The sequence below is a fragment of the Macaca fascicularis genome, chromosome 16 (genome assembly GCF_037993035.2).
Source record: "Macaca fascicularis isolate 582-1 chromosome 16, T2T-MFA8v1.1".
NCBI lineage: Eukaryota > Metazoa > Chordata > Mammalia > Primates > Cercopithecidae > Macaca > Macaca fascicularis.
In genome coordinates, this window is record NC_088390.1 from 34,634,489 (window position 1) to 34,655,643 (window position 21,155).

General features: G+C 51.3%; 1 protein-coding gene across 16 annotated transcripts in view; it reads right to left on the bottom strand.

Annotated features, from left to right (window-relative positions):
- Nucleotides 1–21,155, bottom strand: part of MYO18A (myosin XVIIIA) — a 106,646-nt gene that overhangs the window by 70,285 nt on the left and 15,206 nt on the right. The window lies entirely within an intron of this gene.

Sequence of the window (21,155 nt, forward strand, 5' to 3'; positions counted from 1 at the left end):
CTGTTTCTTCGATGAGTCTAACTGATGGCTCCAGAGGTCATGTGGGCACTCCCATAGCCAGCCAGGCCACCCCAACCCCCTCAGCTTGCCTCCAAGGACAGTCAGAAGCTATAATCTGGCCCCTCCTCAGACTTTACTTTTACTTTTCTAGTCTCTTCTCCCTCTTCCCAGCCAGCCTGGCTCTCCCTCATTTGCCTGCCCTTGTCACCACCAGAGCCATTCCTTATGAATGTGACTCTACCTTGGCTGACCCTCTGCATCTCTCCAGGCCCATCTCAACTCCCACCTTCTTTATGAAGCCTTCCCTGAAACCCAAGACCCACCTGGCAATGCAAAGAACGTGGACTCGGCAGCCAGACACACCTGGGTCTGAATCCCAGCCTCTTTCTTGCTGCCTGACCTAAGGGAAAGTTACTTGACTTCTTAGAGTTTCTACTTTTTTGGCTTTAAAATAGTATGATATCCACCTTATGAGGCTGTTGTAAGAATAGAACAGGCAGTACATGTAAAGCAACTGACATGAGGCCTGGCAAATTATACTTATTAAATTATTAATATCATTATTATCATAAACCATAGCACTCACTGTCTACACCTCAACACATTACATACATATGGTTCTTGGTTATACTCAATATGGTGCTCTATTACATACAGTGGAGTCACACACTATATGGGGTTAGATTCCAAAGTCAGTATGTAAGGCAAAAATAGAATATGGTCTAAAACTCCTGAAAATCCCTTAAACTGCTCACAAAGTACAGTACACATGATTTTGAGTATGCCATTTGATATAGTATCGCTGCAGGAAAGCATAATAGTCATGTACAGCATATAGTAAAAACACACAAAACATAATTTTTATAATTTTAGGCTACAGTAATATAGTTTCTTATATAAGCATATAGTTGAATTTATTGAAGTTTACTGTCCACGTGCCATGACTATACAGCATAACTAATGTTCTGAATGATAATCAATTCGTGTTGAATGTTTAAGCCTGCTCTCCCTGGAGAGCTAGGACTATTTCCTACTTCCTTTATATCCCATCCCGTTCCCCAGCACTAGGCACACAACAGGCGTTCCACGAAAATCCATATGGATTTAACCAACTGATCTGAATGGTGCATGCACAATAAGCGGGCTGGAATACAGTGGGGAACAAGGGGATCTCCATGTGTGGTGACAACTTCAACTGCTCTATTCTCCCACATTGGTGGTGTGGGTGAGTGCAAGGTCTTTGGCTCTGTTTCAGGCACTTGACCAGGCAGAGTAGCTAAGCAGAGCTGGGGGCAGGCCAGACAGGAGGCTCTGAGGGCTGGAGGAAGTCGTTCACTTATTCAACTAGCTGTGAACTGTAATACCTCAAGGTGAACACTGTGGGGAAGCACCGTGCCTGCTTCTTTTTCAGCTTCCCCACCACAGACTGAGCTTCCTGAGCAGAGGTTGTGTGTAGCTCATTGCTCTATCCCCGGCACTCACCTAGCACTGGGCCCTGCTCAGAGACAATACGAGGCACATTTGAGTGACTCAGTGAAAGATGATTTAGTTATTGTTTTCAACTAAATATTTCCTGATTTTAAAAAATGTACAGACCAGCAGAGGAAGTAACAAATGTACCCCAATAATTAAAATTCAAGTCAGAATGTGCTCAGTGCTCCAACAGGGACATCAATGTTCCAGTTAGGGAATTAGGCAGACAGCTTACAGACAGCTTGGAGCTAGGCCAGTGAAAGAGAGAAATGTTATAATGTGGTAATGAGGTAGGAAGGGAATTCCAGGGTGAAAAAGTAGTGTAAGCCAGGCGCGGTGGCTCAAGCCTGTAATCCCAGCACTTTGGGAGGCCGAGGCGGGCGGATCACAAGGTCAGGAGATCGAGACCACAGTGAAACCCCGTCTCTACTAAAAATACAAAAAATTAGCCGGGTGCGGTGGCGGGCGCCTGTAGTCCCAGCTACTCAGGAGGCTGAGGCAGGAGAATGGCGGGAACCCGGGAGGCGGAGCTTGCAGTGAGCCGAGATCGCGCCACTGCACTCCAGCCTGGGCAACAGCGTGAGACTCCGTCTCAAAAAAAAAAAAAAGAAAAAGAAAAAGTAGTGTAAGAAAAGGCAAAAAGGGGCCAGGCAGGCGTGGTGGCTCACGCCAATAACCTCAGCACTTTGGGAGGCCGAGGCGGGCGGATCACCTGAGGTCAGGAGTTCGAGACCAGCCTGGCCAACATGGTGAAACCCCATCTCTACTAAAAATACAAAAATTAGCCGGGCGTGGTGGCATGTGCCTGTAATCCCAGCTACTTGGGAGGCTGAGGCAGGAGAATCACTTGAACCCGGGAGGCAGAGGTTGCAGTGAGCTGAGACTGCGCCACTGCACTCCAGCCTGGGCGACAGAGAGAGACTCTGTCTCAAAAAAATAAAATAAAATAAAATAAAATAAAAAGGCAAAGAGGTGGAAAAGCATGAGATATGGACAGTAAGTCTGGAAGAAATGTATGACACATATAGGAAACCAAGGCGGGATAAAGCTGGGAAGGAAGCTGGGTCTCAAATCAAGCAGGTGTATGCTATAGTGGATGTGTGTTGTTTCTGCTGCCCGCCACCCATTCCTCCATCCTCTGATTATAGCACCCTATTTTCCCCTCTGGGGACCCACTCCAGCACATGACTTGGCCCTGGCCAATAAGAATATCCTCAGGCTATAGGTTCATGGAGGGCATGTGACCCAATCAGTTTCAAGGATACATAATGAAACTTTGGGATTATTCAAAGAGTCACACTTCTCTATCCACACAACTAGAACCTGGGGCTGTGACATTTTGCCATTACTTGTCTGAGGACCAAGCCTGCCTAGAAGATGGGGTGAGAGACAGAAAAGGTCAGGTCTTGGTCACACTGTTAATGTTTCCAGATAAGGCTGAGCCTGTAGCCAGTTCTACTACTGGACTTTTCAGATATTGGTGACAACGCATATCTTTTTAAGCCAGTTGAGCTGGGCTTTCTGTTACTCCCACCTGAAAGAGCTGTACCTGAGATGAAAGCAAGGTGGGCAGTCTAAGGAACAAGAAGGCACACACCGAGCACTAGCCATGGCCAGGCACAGTGCTACTCGTTTTCCTCTCAAAACCCTGCAAGGTAATGAAAAGGGGAATTGTGGAATGGGGAAACGGGGTTTACAGAGGTTAAATAATTGCCTGTGATCACACAGATTGTGACCGGCCAGGTGATTTGAACTCAGGTTGTTCAGATTCCAGAGCCCAGCTCCTTACACACCACCACCTGCCTGGAAAACAATGGGAGGCATAACAAGTTTCTGGAGAGTGATGGGGCATGATTTAACCTGTGACTTAAGAATGCTGAGCAGGTCAGGCATGGTGGCTTATTCCTGTAATCCCAGCACTTTGGAAGGCCGAGGAGGGTAGACTGCTTGAGCTCAGGAGTTCAAGACCAGCCTGGGCAACATGGCAAAATCCCATCTCTACAAAAAACACAAAAATTAGCTGGGTGTGGTGGTGGCATGCCTGTGGTCCCAGCTACTTGGGAGGCTGAAGTGGGAAGATCACCTGAGCCCGGGGAAGGTCAAGGCTGCAGTGAGTCATGATCACACCACTGTACTCCAGCCTGGGTGACAGAGTGAGAGACCCTGCCTAAAAAAAAGAAAAAAAAAAAAAAAAAAAATTGCTGAGCTAACAGGATGCAAGAGGAGGAGAAAGGAGGCTGGAAGGTGAAAGAACATTATAAAGTTAAGGTAGCCAGGCATTGTGGCTCATACCTGGAATCCCAAAACTTTGGAAGGCAAAGGCAGGAGGATCACTTCAGACCAGGAGTTCAAGACCAGCCTGGGAAACACAGAGAGACCCGCCTACAGAAAATTTAAAAATTAGCCAGGCATGGTGGCATGCAACTGTAGTCTTAGCTACTTGGGAGGCTGAGGTGGGAGGATCAATCACTTGAGCCCTGGAGTTCAAGGTTACAGGTTACAGTGAGCTATGACCATGCCACTGCACTCCAGCCTGGGTGACCAAAAGAAAAGGAAGTCAAGGTAAAAGGGATACCAAATGAGAGGTAAGAAGGGTCTGCCTAGGATTCTGGCAGTTGATAGGGAAGAGAGGCTGATCCAAGAGAAAAATAAGTTGGACTTGGTGACTATTTGGGGAAGGATGGGAAATGGGCACGAGCGGGTGTGGGTGGAGATTGAGAAAAGGAAGGAAAGATACCAAGGTTTCAAGCTTGGGAAGATGTATTTTGTTAGGATATATCTCACTGTTAAGATATATCTTAACAAAATATATCTTAACAAAAGAATACTTCTCTGACCCCATTTGTCCCTCTAGTTCCCCTGTAAATCAAAACTCCTGAAAAAAAAGAAAAAGTCTACAAACACTGTTGCCATAAATGGGTACGAATTATATGATCCTTGTATTACAAATTTGTGGTGTGTAAAGTGTCAGTAACAGAACTGTTTATTTAGGGAGCTGGGGAGAGTCCTGTTTAAAGCACTCAGAGCTCAGGGCCAGGAGGGCCTGGAGCACTTGCTTTTGGGGTGGGAGGGCCCAGCCACTAGGGTGGCAGGTGCACTTCCTGGATGACCACTTCAGAGGTCCTCAGCGCCAGCCCTAGGGCCAGTACTAGAGTCTACACTGTCTCAAAGAAAATGCCAGCGCAGGAGTCCCTTCCCTTTCTTGGGAGGAATTATCCTTTATTCCTTTGTGTGTGTGTGTGTGTGTGTGTGTGTGTGTGTGTGTAACAAAATGTCATCTCGTATGAAACAGCAGTGTTAGGAGACAGCGATTGGTATTGAGGTGACAAGATTTTTTATGAAATTCTACCGGGTGCCGAAGGCCAGTGGATTCTGAAGGGGTAGAGGGCAGACTCCCTTTAAGAAGCCTAGGGATGGTCTCAGAGAGGAGAAGGAGGGCTGAGAGGAAACCTGGAGTGGCCAACGGTGCATGCCCAGGGCCAGCGCAGCCACTCAGCACCCTACGCACGGATCAGGGTCTGCGAGGCCCGAGTCAGCCCCAGGCCCCGGGCCACACTTCCTGGATTTGCCGGAGCCTGGGCGGGGCCAAGGGGGTGGGGCCAGGCCCAGCACATGCGCCTGGAGTTCCGGAAGCTCCGCCCTGCAGCGCCGCTGGCGCCCGGCAGAGGGTGGCAGCCACCTTTTCATCTACCCTCCCGCTTTGCTAGGGCCGCGGGCTTTCACCTCCGCCTGGCCGGCCTCCGGGCCCCGCCCCCAGGAGGCGTCCCCCGGGAGCTCAGGCCCGAGGGGTCAGCGGTGGCAAGATGGCCTCTCGCCGTCCCCAGGATGCGTAGGGCAAGAAGAGGCAGGGATGAGCTCGGCGCCCACTTTGTTTTTATCACCGCTCTATCCCTAACCTAAAACAGTTCCTACATTTAGCAGGCATTCAGTAGATGCTTACTGACGGAATAAATGAATGAATACATGAATGCAAGGTCAAAAGACGCCAGGAAGGCCTTGAGTCTGTTCTAGAGAGGGGCCCAGGACAAGCAATCAGGAAGATCAGTGGGTTTGGGATGGCGAGCCACAAATCACTGCCCCAGAGGTGGTCGTTGAGGCTTGGGGCTCTGGCACTCCCCCCAGCCCCTACACCCACCCAGTCCCTGCATTGGCACACCCATCGGTTTGCTCAGAGCCATGTGCCACCACACCTTTTTGGGCACAGAGCCCAAGTACGGACGCCTGGGCTTGTCCTCTCTGCCAAGACCCAGAGTCAATCCCCAAAGACTAGGCAGGCATATGCGGCAAACTGCAGGGACCAGCTGACTGGCCCGGCAGCAGGCCTGCTGCTCTCTGAGGTCTCTCAGCTGCTGGGGAGTTTCTCATGGCGGCTGGGGATTTCCAAATTGCCTCTGCTTTGCCAAGCTTCCCCAAGGCCCAAAGCCATGAGCCAGCCTTGAGGATAGTTTCCCAAAATCCTCCACAGCCCTGCCCCACATCTCATCAGGACTTGGGTCACTTCTGGGTCTTCTAAATGTACCACATGCATTATGTTCTCCTCCCCACCCCCTCTGGCAGACACGAGGGAATAAACATAATGAAGCATTGTTCTCTTTTTCATATAAATGACAACTCTTCTCCATTTCCACAGAAGAAAAAAAAAAGGAAACCAGCTTAAGGGTCAGTCACAGCAATTTAAATAAAATATCAGTAAGGTCTTCCTGGGTGTGAGATGGAGGCCTGTGGTGCTTATTCTCAAAGTCAGAGAAGTTCCTCTAGACAAGCCTCTGGTTCCTCCTAACACTGGACATCCAATAAATATTTGAGAATATGTGTGTTCACCTCTGAAGCCCCTATTGGGCCTGTTTCTAGAACCCTTTGAAGTAAAAATAAAGTACAAACCCTATGTCCATAGAAACAGGAAGAAGCAAAAGCTTCTACCTTGCATACCAATCCACCACCTCCGCGCTCACTGCCTGGGCCAAATCCACTGGGGCATGTGAGCACCTGTGTGTTACAGAGCTGGGCAGAAGACATGCTTGGCGAGGAAAGGAAGCGCTGCCCCAGTTGTGGTGGCACACAGCCAGGGACCTGCTGGCCCTGGGGCATCAGGATTCCAGAGCTTGTGAGGTGTAGAAATTGCCTGAGAGGACAGATCTTCCTTCCTGAGAGGAAGGGAAATGCCACCATCCCCTGCCTCACCAGGGGAACTCTGAAAGAGGAAATAAACCTTCAAGAACACCCAACTGTTTCTTTCTGGGAGCTGTTTAGAGCCGTACTGTCCAATATGGTAGCTACTAGCCATGAGTGGCTATTCAAATTGAAGTTGGTCGGGTGTGATGGCTCATGCCCATAATCCCAACATTTTGGGAGGTCTAGGCAGCAAGATTGCTTGAGGCAGAAGTTCAAGACCAGCCTGGGCAACATAGTGAGACCCCATCTCTAAAAAAAAATTTTTTTTAATTAGCCAGGTGTGGTCCCAGCTACTTGGGAGGGGGAGGTGGGAGGTGGGAGGATCACTTAAGCCCAAGAGCTTGCTGCAGTAAACTGTGATGGTGCCCTGCACTCTAGCCTGGGCGACAGAGCAAGACCCTGTCTCAAAAAAAATTCCAGTTAAATGGAAACAATGAGGATACTTCTGAACAAATTAAAAATCAAATAAAATTTAAGGTGCAGTATCTACTAAGTTGGACAGCACTACAGACCATTTCCATCCTTGCAAAATGTTCTGTTGGGCAGGTCTGGTCTAGAGGTTCCCTTTCAATGTGTCCTGGTCCCTCTACCAATGCCTCCTTCAGGTGATGCCCCTGCCCACCTGCTGTTTTCTCCCTTCCTCATCCCAGAGTCTGCCTAGACTCCTATCCCCACATGCCTTGCCTTGTTCCCTAGGCCTCCAAAAGAGGTGGAGGAGGGGACTGTAGTCACAATTTAATACCCAGCTGGGAGCAGAAGCAAGGCTGAATGGAAACCTGCCCCCACCCCAAGGCGTCCCAGGCCTGGGAGAAAGCCCCTCAGTGCCCTGCACAATCGCACAATCGTTCCTTGTTTCTGCATTCTCTGGGCCAAGCCAAGTAAGACATCTGGAATGCAGTGGCCTGAGGGCTTCCCCAAGCCACCGGCTGCAGGACTTATCTGATGTTAGTACTCCTATAGAGACAGAAGTCCCAATAGAATCCTGAACTTTCAACAGCAAATAAGGCCAATGAAGACTCATCCAGGGCATGCCAGGATTTCTGCCATGGAGCAATGAGGCCCATTAACTGGACACCTTCCTGTATCACTGGCTAGATGAAGCAAAGTAGGAAGGGGAGGACACAGTGGAGAATGGACTCTGGACATACCTGATACATTGGAGAGGAGGCTTAGAGAAGCCCCCTAGCCCCGCATCCACAGACGAGCAAAGGAACAGAGTGGCGGGTCTGACCACTGTTGCGTTCCATCACAGGGACTTCATTGGAGAGGTTTTGCTGCAGTAAAAATTACAAGTGGGAGAGTCTGGGGACACTCATATGTGTGGTGGTAGGAGCAGAGAACAGACCCTGGAACTGGCAGGTCAGGACTGTCTTTCTGTTCTATGCGTCAATTCCTGCTTAGTCCTAATCTAAATGGGCTGTCAGGAGCAAGACAGGTGTGAATAAACAAAATAAGTTGCAGAAAGACCAAAAAGTAGGGTAAGTTTGTTCAAATGGAAAACAAATGGGTAGAAAGACACCTAGTATTCCAGAGGTCTTGCCATCAGCTAAGAATCTGATTGGAGGGAGTCACAGAGAAAGCAGCTCAATTTTAAAAACTGGAATCAAACTTCAGAGCAGATTGGAAACTCAGGCCAAAGCAATCACTCGCTAAGATTACTGTGAAGCCCTGAGTAAGCTTGGGCCTCTTCCCCATCTCTACCTGAAAGGTACTTTGGGCAAAAGCATCAGCGTAAGGACAAGAATAAAGAATAGAGCAGAGCTGAGTCATTAACAGGAACAGCACCTGTGACATTACTGTGGGTACCAAGCTACCAGGCACCCGTGCTTCCTGACGTACCAGAGACAGATTAATTATGACGATGATAATGTTCACTTTTTTTTTTTTAAAACAGGATCTCATTCTGTCACTCAGGTTGGAGTACGGTGGTGTGATCATGGCTCACTGCAGCCTTAAATTCCTGGGCTCAAGCTATCCTCCTGTTTCAGCCTCCCAAGTAGCTAGGACAGGCATGCACCACCACACTCGGCTAATATTTTCACTCTTTGTACAAAGTCTCACCTTCTTTCCCAGGCTGGTCTTGAACTCCTAGCCTCAAGAGATCCTCCCACTTCAGCCTCCCAAAGCACTGGGATTACAGGTATGAACCACTGTGCCTGGCCCAGTGCTCACTGACTCTAGGCACTATTTTGAGGCACTGCTCTAAGTGGTTTATATGTATTGATTCATTTAATCCTCAAGACAACCTTACAAGGAAAGTACTATTATTTTGTGTTTGCTTGTTTGTTTGAGACAGGGTCTTGCTCTGACACCCAGGATGGAGTCCAGTGGTTCAATCATGGCTCACTGCAGCAAACTCCTGGGCTCAAGCGATCCTCTCACCTCAGCCACCTGAATAACTGGGACTACAGGCACACACCACCATGCCCAGCTAATTTTTGTATTTTTAATAGAGATGGGGTCTCACCATGTTGCCTGGGCTTGTCTCACTATGTTGCCCAGGCTAGTCTTGAATTCCTGGGCTCAAGCGATCCTCCTACCTCCCAAAGTGTTGGGGTTACAGGCATGAACCACCACACTGGACTAAAACTACTATGATTATTCTCATTTTATAAATGAGGAAAATGAGGCACAGAGGAATTAAATAATTTGCCCAAGATCACTCAGCCAGTAGGCAGCATGGCCAGGATTCAGACCCAGGCAGTCTGGCTCTAGAGGCCAAGCTGTAGCCAATACTTAGCACTGTGTTAACAACACCTTCGTAACCACACGCAACTCCTGACCTGTGGGCCCTTGCCTGGGGCCCTCACTCTCCTCCTCTATTCTCCCCAGATGAGCTGAAAGCAGTTCCTGCAGCCAAAACTAGCCCTTCCAAGCAACTTCATATTTGACAAACATCTGTTTCTACAGCAACAATAAGAGCTGCAGTTTTGGGATTTTGAAGAAAATGGGTGGGACAAAGGGTAGAGGACCCTTTATAGGATGGGTCCCTCTTTCAGAGGCACAGAAGAGAGACCTCAAAATCAGTCATCAAAGGAAGACAAGCGGGCTGGGTAGGAACCCAAAGCCCTGATTAAAGCAGGAAAACTGTTTCCCCTACCCCAGAGACAAAGTCCTCTGGCGTGAAGCCAGCTGCTTTCCCCTTGACAGAGAAGGTAAGGGCTAGAAGCAAATGGCAGAAACTGGAGGGGTCTGGGAGAAAAGGACAACCCATTCTACATTCTGCAGAGAGAGTGTGTGTGTGAGAGAGACAGAGTGTGTGTGTGTGAGAGACAGAGAGAGTATGTGCACATGTGTATGTGGCGCCTGGGCCATTCCTAAGCTGGGTGTCCTGCCACAGAGCCCAGTTCTGTGGTTCTCTTCCCAGGTTGAGGTTAGGTGACAATGGGTGGAGGCAGGAGTGATTAGGCAGCGCCAGGAGAGGTGTGTAGACAGGTCTTGGTGTGACCACACAGGGTGACTCGCCTCCCTCGAGGGAGGGCAAGGGCATTTGGGGTGAGGTGGTCAGGCTGGTACCCCTAGGAGAAGGCTTCATTCCTGCCTGCCCCTCACCTCATCTAAGCAAGAAACCCCTTTTATTGTTCAGAAATCCTGAGGCCAGAATCTCAGGCTGCCAGGGCAATCGGGGCTCTGCCAGGCAAAGCCAAGTGCTAAGGGGAATAGGGATGTTTGCTGGCCACCGATTCTGGGAAGACAGGCCACAGCAGTCTCCCCAGGCTTCTCAGGCAGGGGGCCCAGTTTCCCTCTTGCCTCTGTTGATCTTGAGGCATGGCCAAGTGAGTGGGGACTCGACCCACCCTGTGCCCATGTCCTTTAGGGAACCTAGGTGCCTGCTGAGAGGAGGCAGGACTGTGCCAGGCTCAGCACATGCTGGGCTCCCCCCGTGCCTGAAGTGCCAGGCACACTAGCTCCCACAGCCTGGACAGCTCTGGGGAGGGCAAGGCAGAAGATGCCAGCCCAGCCAGGGAGGAAATCTTTTACTGCTTTGAGCCCAGTGCTTCTACAGTCAGCTCCACAACCAAAGCAGTCCGCACATGAGGGAGGGGCAGGGGCAGAAGGCAGGGCCCCCAGCAGGAAGAACTAACCGCACAAGCAGATGGTATTAGACCCTTTCCCTCGCCATGTCCCTGGAAGGTTCTACTGGAATCTCCAGATACTTTCCCCTTGATGTGTTGGGGCCAGGCATGAAACTGGGTGTCACGGAGAGTCATGACAGTCTCATGCTGCCTGACGGTGCTGTCACTGCTTGGCCTCTAGCCCATGCCACCCAGGGCTGAGATCAAACTTCCTGCAGATGTCTTCTGTCCTTGCAGACGCATAGGCCCTGTCATCACAGGGGTGCCATCTTCAGCCTTTCTCCTCCACAGAACCAGGCTCAGGGGCTGACACAGAGCAGTGTTCATCAAGGTGTCCTGACATCCCACCCTGATTGCACCAAGGCTCTGGGGACATCCACATCTCACCTTTCCTATAGCGCAGAGCCCTGCCTCCTCCCCACCACACATGCAGCCCTCTTCTGCCCCAGGGCCGGGGCAGCCTCAGTCCTGCTGCCAGAGAAGAGCTCCCTGGGAGGAACCTGCCATGCTGTATGGACCCTGCTTGCCCCAGGGCCTGGCAGGGAGAGGAGCTGGGGAGGGAGGGAGGAAGTGAGTCAGCTCCTTGCAGAAATGGGAGTGGGAGGGAGCAGCCAGCAGAAATGAGATCAGAGGGCAAAGGGCACAGGAGCCGGAAAGGTCATTAAGAGAGGGGACCAGGCCCCGAAGGTGTTGTGGGACCCACAGGGGAGCAGACAGATACAGGTGACGAATTCGGCAGGGCCACCTCCAGCCGAGGCCAGAGAACCCGCGACCAGAGGCCTTGCCCCACCTGAGGATGGAATCCGAGGCGGCTCCCCTCCCTGACTCATGTTCACACCAGAGGTAGCAAGGCCTTGTGGGACATGGCCAGCCTTGTTCTCTCCTCACAGAGGTGGAGTCTCTGGGCTCCAAGGCCTCCCACTCCCTCTCCTGAGCCCTACAGCTCCAGAAGCCCAGGTTCCCCCTGACGTGGCCTAGTAGGGACATGCTAAGGTCCTACAGACAAGTCACCTAGGCCAGTCAGAGTGGGAAGGTTCCAGGAGCCAAAACTGTCTCCCAGAGGGGATGGGAGCCGAGCCTGGGCCCCAGGAGCAGAGCAACTGGGGCTGCCTTAGCACCCACTCTCCCCTCCCTGGTAGGGACATGTGGGAGCTGTCCCCAGGCTCCAGCTGGAACCCATTGCTGTGATTGGGCAAGATCCTTGCTGTGAAAATTCCCAGCCTGCTGACATTCCAGCATGAAGGCAGTTCAGGGAGAGCAGCAGAAGGGAAGAGGAAGCCCCACCGGGCCACATTCCAGCCCCTCAGAGACCTGCAGCCAGTAAGACAGGCACATTCCTCCAAGGTCTGGGCCAGACACTGCATAGCCCCCCATGTAACCCTGAATCTTCTTCTCACCCAAGCCTGGCACCTTCATGCGGGCTCCTGTGTGGGGGCAGGAGGCAGCCTGTCCCCAGGATCCCCCTTCCCAGGCTCCTGCTCCTGGATGCCCACAGAGCTGCCTCTCCTCCAGTCCTGTGAGAGATGCCAGGCCCCAGGCATGCAAGAAACAGTCCGTGGGTGGAGACGGGACACGCTAAGGTCCTAGAGACCAGTCACCAAGGCCAGTTGGAGCAGGAGGGGTCCAGGAACCAAAACTGAGCTAAAGTTTTGGTTCTGGTCTGGAAGACCGAACAGAATTAGTTCCTGATTACAGAACCATCTTCTTTCCTTCAACAAATGTCCTTTGCCCTTGTGCAGTGCTCCAGCACTGGAGAAGGAATAAGATAACTCAGTAATTACCATCTTGTGAATGCTATGAGAAGGCTGGGGTGCTGCCAGGGTGGGAACTTGACATGGTCTGGGAGGATCAGGTGCAAGTGACATTCAAACTGAAGCCAATGTGTAGAAGTGTACAAGCGTGGGCACGGAAAGGGGCTACAGAAAAAATGAACAGCAGAGCTCAAGGGTAAACGCCAGTGAGAAGCCTGCATTGCCCCCACCCCTGCCAGGCCCTCCGCCAGGCTGTGCTCTGCCACTGTTTTTCCACAACACACAGAGGAAACAACAGCATGGCCTCGAGCAACACAGCGAGCCTGCTCTTGGTCAGAGGTGACACTGCAGGGATCCGGTCACCCCAAGTGCTATGGAGATCAGCACCAGCATGCCAGTATAGGCCAAAAAGGTGAGAGGGGCAACGTCCCAGACTCCCAGATCTAGCATATGGCCCTCCACTCCTGGGGACCACATCAAATGCTGCCAAGGCAGGTGCCACTTCTCTTCTTAAGGCATCCCTCTGCCACCCTTCCCTCTCCCAGCTCCCACAAGATTGAATCCTGCCTGCTGCCACTTGGGCTCACTTCCTCTGGCTAACCCTCAGGAGACACTGAGAGCAACGGTCACACCCTTCTGCAGCACACCACCACAGCTCAAGAGAGGCCTGTCACTCCTGGCTTCCCTTCTGGAAGGATGACAAGGAGGTGAAGAGGCTTTTAGTGACAGGGCAGCAGGAGTCAGAAGGTCTGAGCTGGGCAGTGGATTTATACGGATATCCGGATACTGCCTTCCTCTCCTCTATACAGCAGATTAGTCAAGAGCTGATGGCCTGAGTTCAAGTCCTGGTGAGTCACTTAATACCTGTGCAACCTTATGCAATTTGCTTAACTTGAACCTCTCAGTAATGCAGTTTCCTCACTTTAAAACAGATTGTTATGATCCCTCCTTCAAAGGGTTGTTGAGAAAAATTAAATAAGTGAATGTATGTAAAACACGGAGAACAGTGCCTAACCTACAGTGAATGTTAGACGTGATCCTCACCTTGCCAGAACTTTTCATGCCCTTCCCCCAAGGCATTCCTGTTCAGCTCAGTCTTTTTTTTTTTTTTTTTTTTTTCTTTCAAGACAGGGTCTTGCTCTGTCTCCCAGGCTGGAGTTGAGTGACATAATCAGTGGCATAATCACAGCTCACTGTAGCCTCAACCTCCCAGGTTCAAGGGATCCTCCCACCTCAGTCATCCAAGTAGCTGGGACTACAGGTATGTGTTACCACCTCCGGCTAATTTTTGTATTTTTTGCAGAGATGGTGTTTTGCCATGTTATCCAGGCTGGTCTCAAACTCCTAGGCTCAAGCGATCTGCCCACCTCGGCCTCCCAAAGTGCTGGGATTATAGACGTGAGCCATTGTGCCCTGCCTCAGCTGAGTCTTACCCAGATCAATTAAACACCACCTAGGGCACGTGTCTGCACTATGCACCATACTGAGCGCTACAGATAACACCCGGCGAACACCAGCAAACACCTGACATTCTGCCCTGGCCCAGAGTTTGTGCAAAGCAACCAGGCTGAGTTGCACCAGGGCAGAACGTCATGCCCTGATTCTGGAGAACATATGGCGGGAGATTAAGGGAGTCCGAGGGGTGACCTAGGTCTAAGAAAGTACTTTCCCAGGCCGGGCGCGGTGGCTCACGCCTGTAATCCCAGCACTTTGGGAGGCCGAGGCGGGCGGATCATGAGGTTAGGAGATCGAGACCATCCTGGCTAACACGGTGAAACCCCGTCTCTACTAAAAATGCAAAAAATTAGCCGGGTGTGGCGGTGGGCGCCTGTAGTCCCAGCTACTCAGGAGGCTGAGGCAGGAGAATGGCGTGAATCCTGGAGGCGGAGCTTGCAGTGAGTCGGGATCGCGCCACTGCATTCCAGCCTGGGGGACAGAGCGAGACTCCATCTCGAAAAAAAAAAAAAAAAGAAAGAAAATACTTTCCCAACCAAACTAGAGCCCACAACTGAAAAAATAAGCTTTGCTAACACCGTCCCCTGTATTTAATAGAACAGAAGCTGCTGCCAAACACCATGCAGGACTCTTCAGTCGGCTGCTCTCATCAAACTGCACAGCAGAGGTGGGGGCCCTGAACACTCTGCTCTTTCGCAGTGGCTGTCTGGCATGGTGGGCAGCCTCAGTGCTGCCAGATGCCCGGGGCACAACCGTACCCGCTGCCCAGAACTGACAATGGAGGCGCCAGGCCGCCTGCCCAGGCAGCAGGGGAGCCCTCCCCTCAGCTGGGTCACCAGTCCCCACCGTCCCCCCAAGACTGCAGTGAGGAGAATACAGCAGCTTAGTGCAGTGGGGTGGTGGGAGCCCTGCTGGCAGGCAGCGCGTGCCTGTGGTTTCTGGGAAACGCTGTAGAGATTTGCAGCATTTTTAAAATACTTGTGTTCCCACCCGCCACACACTCCCCTTCACCCTACTCCCCACCCACCCCTAGTCAGGGTGTTTGCATATCTGGTATTTTCCAGAACTATTCCAATGTAAATAAGAGAGATTAGAAGGGAGCAGAGGGCATGGTGACTTGGGGTGTCAGGGCAGGCAGGAAGGGACCAGGACAGGAAGGGGCAAGGGCAGGCTACCTTTAAGATCCTGCTCCTGCACCAAGGCTCCAAGCTGTGCCCACAGAAGCACCCATGACCATGTCGTGTACCCATACTCAGGTCAATGTGGCCTGGGTACTGTGCCCACCACCACGGGCTGGGTGGCCAGGGCACTCTAGGGCTGCAATTCATCCAGCATCTCATGAGGAAGAAGGCAGAATGGTGCCTCCAAGGACAGAGAAGGGAGCCTTGGAAATGATCAAGTCCACTGCCCCACCCTGACAGTCCCATGCACCCCACTAATCCAGGATAGACAATCCCGAAGACCTTTCACTCACCACTCCCCGTGCCCTTGACACCTGTCCCCGGCCCTTCATTACCTAAAGGACTTAGATAGGGATCCTCACTGAGCCCCCAAGCCAGGGTTCTCACATGGTGAGACTCAGATGCCAGGGGTGCCTGAAGCTTTGGCACAAATTGAAGTAAAAATTTCCTGTTTAAAAAAAACACACACACACACACACACACAGAAACCAAAAACCCAAAGCAAAACAAAACAAAACAAAGCAAAAACACTCCAAGGATCACTTGCAGTAAAATCAGGAACAGAAGCATTCTAGAACACTGAGCCAGGCAGCACACAGCTGCTCCACCACCACCAGAAGGCCCTAGGAAAGCCCAGTGCTCCAAACTCAGCCTGACATACCTGGAGGCATGACCATTTTGAGTCTTCCCTTGGAATCCTGCAGGCCCCACTCCTGGCAGCAGCCAGGTACCCTAGGGACAAGGTTGATGAGGCTCACACAGTTTCTACAAAGGGGTCTAAGGTTTCCCCTGCAGCAAAAGCGCTCCCCTGTCCTTCTCCCAGATGCAGGCAACCCTGACTTGCTCGTCTCCTGCAGGGCCACCAATGGCCAAGCCTGCAGGCCCCAGAAGGTGGCCTCTAATAAGCTAGAAAAGGATAGGAACTACCCAGAAGCTCATCTCTCCCTTTAGCTGGCTGTCTGTAAGGCTAGGGCTATAGGAAAAGTCCAGACGAAAGCATCAGAAAACCTCAGGAGCAAGGATGGGTGAACACTAGGATGGATTAATTAAGGAAGTTGCAAAATTACCCTTCCTGGATGGCTTTAGAGACCGGGCACAGGGAAGGGAAGGGTACTAATGTTTCTAAGCATTTACCACCTGCCAACATCTCACATACGTGAACTTGCCTAACATAAACATGCTTACCTTATATAAAGACCCACAAAATACACAGAATAAAAAGCAAATCTCCTTTCAGCCTGCAATTCTATCCTGCTTCTCAGAGGTAATTGGAGTGAATTCATTGGGTATGCATCTTTCTCCAACTTAACCTTCTCAACCTCTGGGAGGATAGAATAGGCCCATTTCATAGAGACAACGGGTCACTTCCACCAGGAGGCCTCTCCTGATTGCCACCCTTTTCCCCTAGGCAGAACTTCCTCCTGCCCCACTGTATGCCTGCACAGACTTCTGCGATAGCAGCTTTGCATTTCTTTTTTTAGGTCTATGCTTCCTCAAGGAAAGATTATATTTTATTTATTTAATCCCCCAGTGCCAGCACAGTGCTAAGGACCAGTCCTTAGGTCAACTTCATTAAATATTTACTGAGGGAAAAGTGAACACTGAGGCTCTGAAAGGTGTGATAACTTTGGTAAAACCTGAACCCAGGTCTTTCTGGCTCCAAAGCCCATGCTCTTTCCACTGTAACATGCCCTTTCCCAGACCCACCTGAGCGTGGAGGTGGTTTACATGAACATGGCAACCTCATGAGGAACTCGACAGCTTGAAAGCCTTTGACTAGAAACTCCACCCCACACACTAAAACCTCCAACTAGCAGCCTCTCAGTTCACCAGGGGAAGTACCCCTACCACAGCAACTAGACTTGGCTGGGAGGGAGTGGTAGGCCTTCCTTTAAAGACCCCCTCTCCCTTCCCACCACATTCTCAAATGCTCAGGGAGGGCCAGGTGCAGTGAGTGGCTCAAGCCTGTAATCCTAGCACTTTGGGAGGCCAAGGCGGGTGGATCACCTGAGGTCAGGAGTTCGAGACTAGCCTGACCAATATGGTGAAACTCCATCTGTACTAAAAATATAAAAATTAGCTAGGCGTGGTGGCAGGCACCTGTAATCCCAGCTACTCAGGAGGCTGAGGCAGGAGAATCGCTTGAACCAGGAAGGTGGAGGTTGCAGTGAGCCGAGATAGCGCCATTGCATTCCAGCCTGGGTAACAAGAGTGAAACTCCATTATAAAAAAAAAAAAAAAAAAAAATTTGGCCAGGTATGGTGGTGTGTGCCTATGGTCCCAGCTTCTCAGGAGGCTGAGGCGGGAGGATCGCTTGAGCCTATAAGCCAAGACTGCCCCATTGCACTCCAACCTGGGTGACAGAGCAAGACCCTGTCTCAAAAGAAAAAAAAAAAAAGCTCAGGAGGCCTTGCTTTCCGGCCAGCACCTCTGGCTCTTCATGGCAGGACAACCACGTTGGCCAGGGTTTAGCTGGGTGGGGCTTTTCTGAGCTCAGCAGAAAGGTCCCATATTTCCAGATGCAGGAGGACATGCCTAGTCCTAAGGGACTCCCCTAGGATGGACCCACTGAGGATACAGACAGACTGGCCTTCTCCTCTCCCAGGCTCTAGTCTCCAGCCTGGCCTCTGCCCCTTCTCAGTGGGACTTGACTTTCCCATCCAGACTTATGGAAGTGGAGGAGGGAATTTTGATCCAACTGGGGTTTTAAGATCCTCAACTTTACCAACATCTCCCCTAACCTCACCAGACTCAGGAAACACTTGGCCTTCAGCAAACTTAAGAGTAACTGATCCAAATACAGATGCCCCCCAAGAACCTTCCCTAAGGAATCAAAGGGGAAAGAATGTAGCATCTTCCCAGTACTCCGGTGGTCACGTGACCCCTCCTCTCCCTCAGTCCCCTACCAGTGGGTCACCAAGACCCCAGAGTCTGACAGTTGCTCAAGTCTGAGATGGCCCTCCATCCCACTGCCTCTACCTGAGTCCAGGTCTCCATCCATTCTCCTGGGATCACAATCACTCCCTCACCACTCTCCCCACAGCCAACTTTGCTACACCCTAGAGCATGCTCCATAAGCAGCCAGAGTAATTTCCTAAAACCTGTTCCTATTGCTCCCTGATTAAACTGCTTCAGTGCCCTTTGGTTAAAGTTCACATTCCCCAGCACGGTTCACAGGGGCCTCCGTGACCTGGCTCCCGTGGATGCCTCCTAGTGCTTCTCTCAACACTCCCTTCCCACTCACCGTCTCCCAGCCTTATTCCTGAAATGTGTGATTCTCTCTCCATAACTTTAGGCCTTGGCATGTGTTTGTGACAGCGTTTCCCTTCCTCTTGCCTCCCCTTCACTCATCTACTACCCAGATGTCAGCTTGCACAAGACTGGACTTGAAGCCCCTCTGCTGCACTCCTAGCACCAGGACTGGCCCCTGTGGTTGAGTTTCTCAGAGAGTACTGTCATGGTCTGCTGCTGGACCATATTTCCTGCTAACTATGAGCTCCTTGGGGCTGGGATTATGTGCTGCTCACCGCTGGAGCCCAGGACCTAGTATGCAGTAAGTGCTCAACAAATGCTTCCCTAACGGACGGGTAGGTGGAAGGTAGATGGCAGTAGAAAACGCTGTTCTCCCAGGCCTGCTGGTTGATTTCTACCAGGCCCCAAGTCTACCCTACCACTGTGGCTCACCCCTGCTCCCAGCAGAACCTCATCTAGCAGCTACCAGGACACATGAAGGTGTGAACACAGCATTCTGGACACACACCATGTGAGAGGGAAACTCAAGGGGCTGTGTCTCCCTGGGGCCTTCTAAACAGGCCATGGAGAGGAGCCGGGGGCCTGGCCACATCTGTGTGCAGGAAGAGAACAGATGGCTAGTCAGCTCCCTCAGAGCTCCCTGGGGACAGGCAATGTGTAGACACAGTTGATGGATGGCCTGATGGCAGGGTGGCCAGCAAGAGCTGTCCCTGTGGGGCTACAGTCATCAGGGTATCCCTCCCAGGAGTCTGGAGGAGGCAGGAAGACTTCTCTTGGCGCATAACTGGGATTAGAACTGCTGCCAAGACAGGGAGCAGGAGGAGTAAAAGGAAGAGGAGGAGATAGAGGCTGAGGGTACAGAAGAGGCTGCAGTACCCCACACCACTCCCAGGCCTGTCCCAGGAAGCTGGAAATGCTGGGCTCACCCTGCTCCTCTCTGCTTGTGGCATGAGTCCCCACCACCTACCTGGATGAGAAAAGATACGGGCTTCTTTCAGCCCTATGCGTCTCCTTATCCTGCCACATGGCTCTAGGAGATGCATGGGGATGGGGTTTGCTACTGTGTCCTCTGGCAGATGACACAGGCTGAGGCTTGGGGAAGAAGTCCTCTGGGCACCAGCTGGGCTTACCCCATAGGAGCGAGAGTGAGCAAGCATTTCAGGGATATCAGCTGTAACCTGGAATCCACCAGGGCCTCCAAAGCTAAACCGTCTACTTCCCCAAGGATGGGATAGCAGCAGCTAGTTGGGAAGGGAAAGCTAGGAAATGTGAGATGCCAGGATGATCCCTGTGCTATAAAGAGAAAACCAAGCAGCATCTGGGATGCCAGGCCCAGGGCCCCATAGAGGCCTTGCTGTGGTTCAGCAGGGAGCTGGCAACAATCCCCTGGGGGATTCATTCTTTAAGAAGAAAATTCCATCTGTTAAAAGCAGTGTTAGCCTGGAAGAACGCAGACAGGCATGGCAACATGTTACAGTCTTTGCTTCTTTTTTTTTTTTGGAAATGGAGTTTCGCTCTTATTGCCCAGGCTGGAGTTCAATGGCTTGATCTCGGTTTACCACAACCTCCGCCTCCCAGGTTCAAGTGATTCTCCTACCTCAGCCTCCCAAGTAGCTGGGATTACAGGCATGCGCCACCATGCCCAGCTAATTTTTGTATTTTTAGTAGAGACTAAGTTTCTTCAGGTTGGTCAGGCTGCTCTCAAACTCCCGACCTCAGGTGATCCACCCGCCTCGGCCTCCCAAAGTGCTGGGATTACAGGCGTGAGCCACTGCACCCAGCCCAGTCTTTGCTTCTGACATAAAGACCCCTCCCTTGTTCTTCCCCTTCTACCTTGTGGTTCTCTGAGTTCCACCTAACCTGGTGGTTAAAACATAGTAGGTGCTCAATGTGTGCTTCTGGAATGAAGAATCCAGGTCTTTCACACAGGCCTCCTCCCATTCACTACCCTTCCCTGACTAGCAAAGCTGCCTAAACCCAGCTAGCTCCAGGTTAAAGGAAGGCCTGGAACCCAACTACAGTGCTTCCTGATAGTCTGATCCTACCACTGCCAGCCCCTCTTCAGGCCCAAGGTGCTGCTGCGTTGAGCAGCCATCCTTAGCAGCTGCTTCCCCTCCCTGGGAGAAAGCTGGGACCGGGACTCTGCCTGTTTCCTCCTGTTAGCACTTCCTCCCAGTTCTGACTGTGACACATCTGGCTGGTCACTTAGTACCAAAAGGTCCTGGTCAGGCAGCAGGGACCATGATCTGGACGATCCTAAAACCCACAGCTGGGAGGGGAAGATGGCCAGAGGTCAACTTGTCCTTTGTATACTATCTCCAGGCAGGACATTCAAACTGCTATGTAGCCACCCTATCAAAAGACCCCTGGGATTAGTGAGCTTGATGCCCCATGGAGATCTGTTCCTCCATCTGATACAAACCTCTCTGCTCCTGTGCCTCCTGCTGCTCTTTTTGCATGGGCAGCTGGGATCTCAGGGACAGTCAGGACATAGTATCTGTGCAGGTTTTATCCCTCTTGCTTTTCCAGGTCCATGCTTTTTCTCCTTCCAGGAGAGGTAATAAAGACTCTTGGAGCCCAAGTGACCTTTATAAATCAGATCTAGTTACTCCCCTGCTTCGAACCCTTCGATGATCCCATTTCACCGGGATGAAATCTGAATTACAACTGTGACTTATAAGGTCCTCCATGATCTGCCCCTGCTCTCTCTGCAGCCTCACCTGGTATTCTCTTGCTCACTCAGGGGCAAGAGGAGGCTCTGGCCTGAGGTCATCTTTCCCAAAGATATAATCATA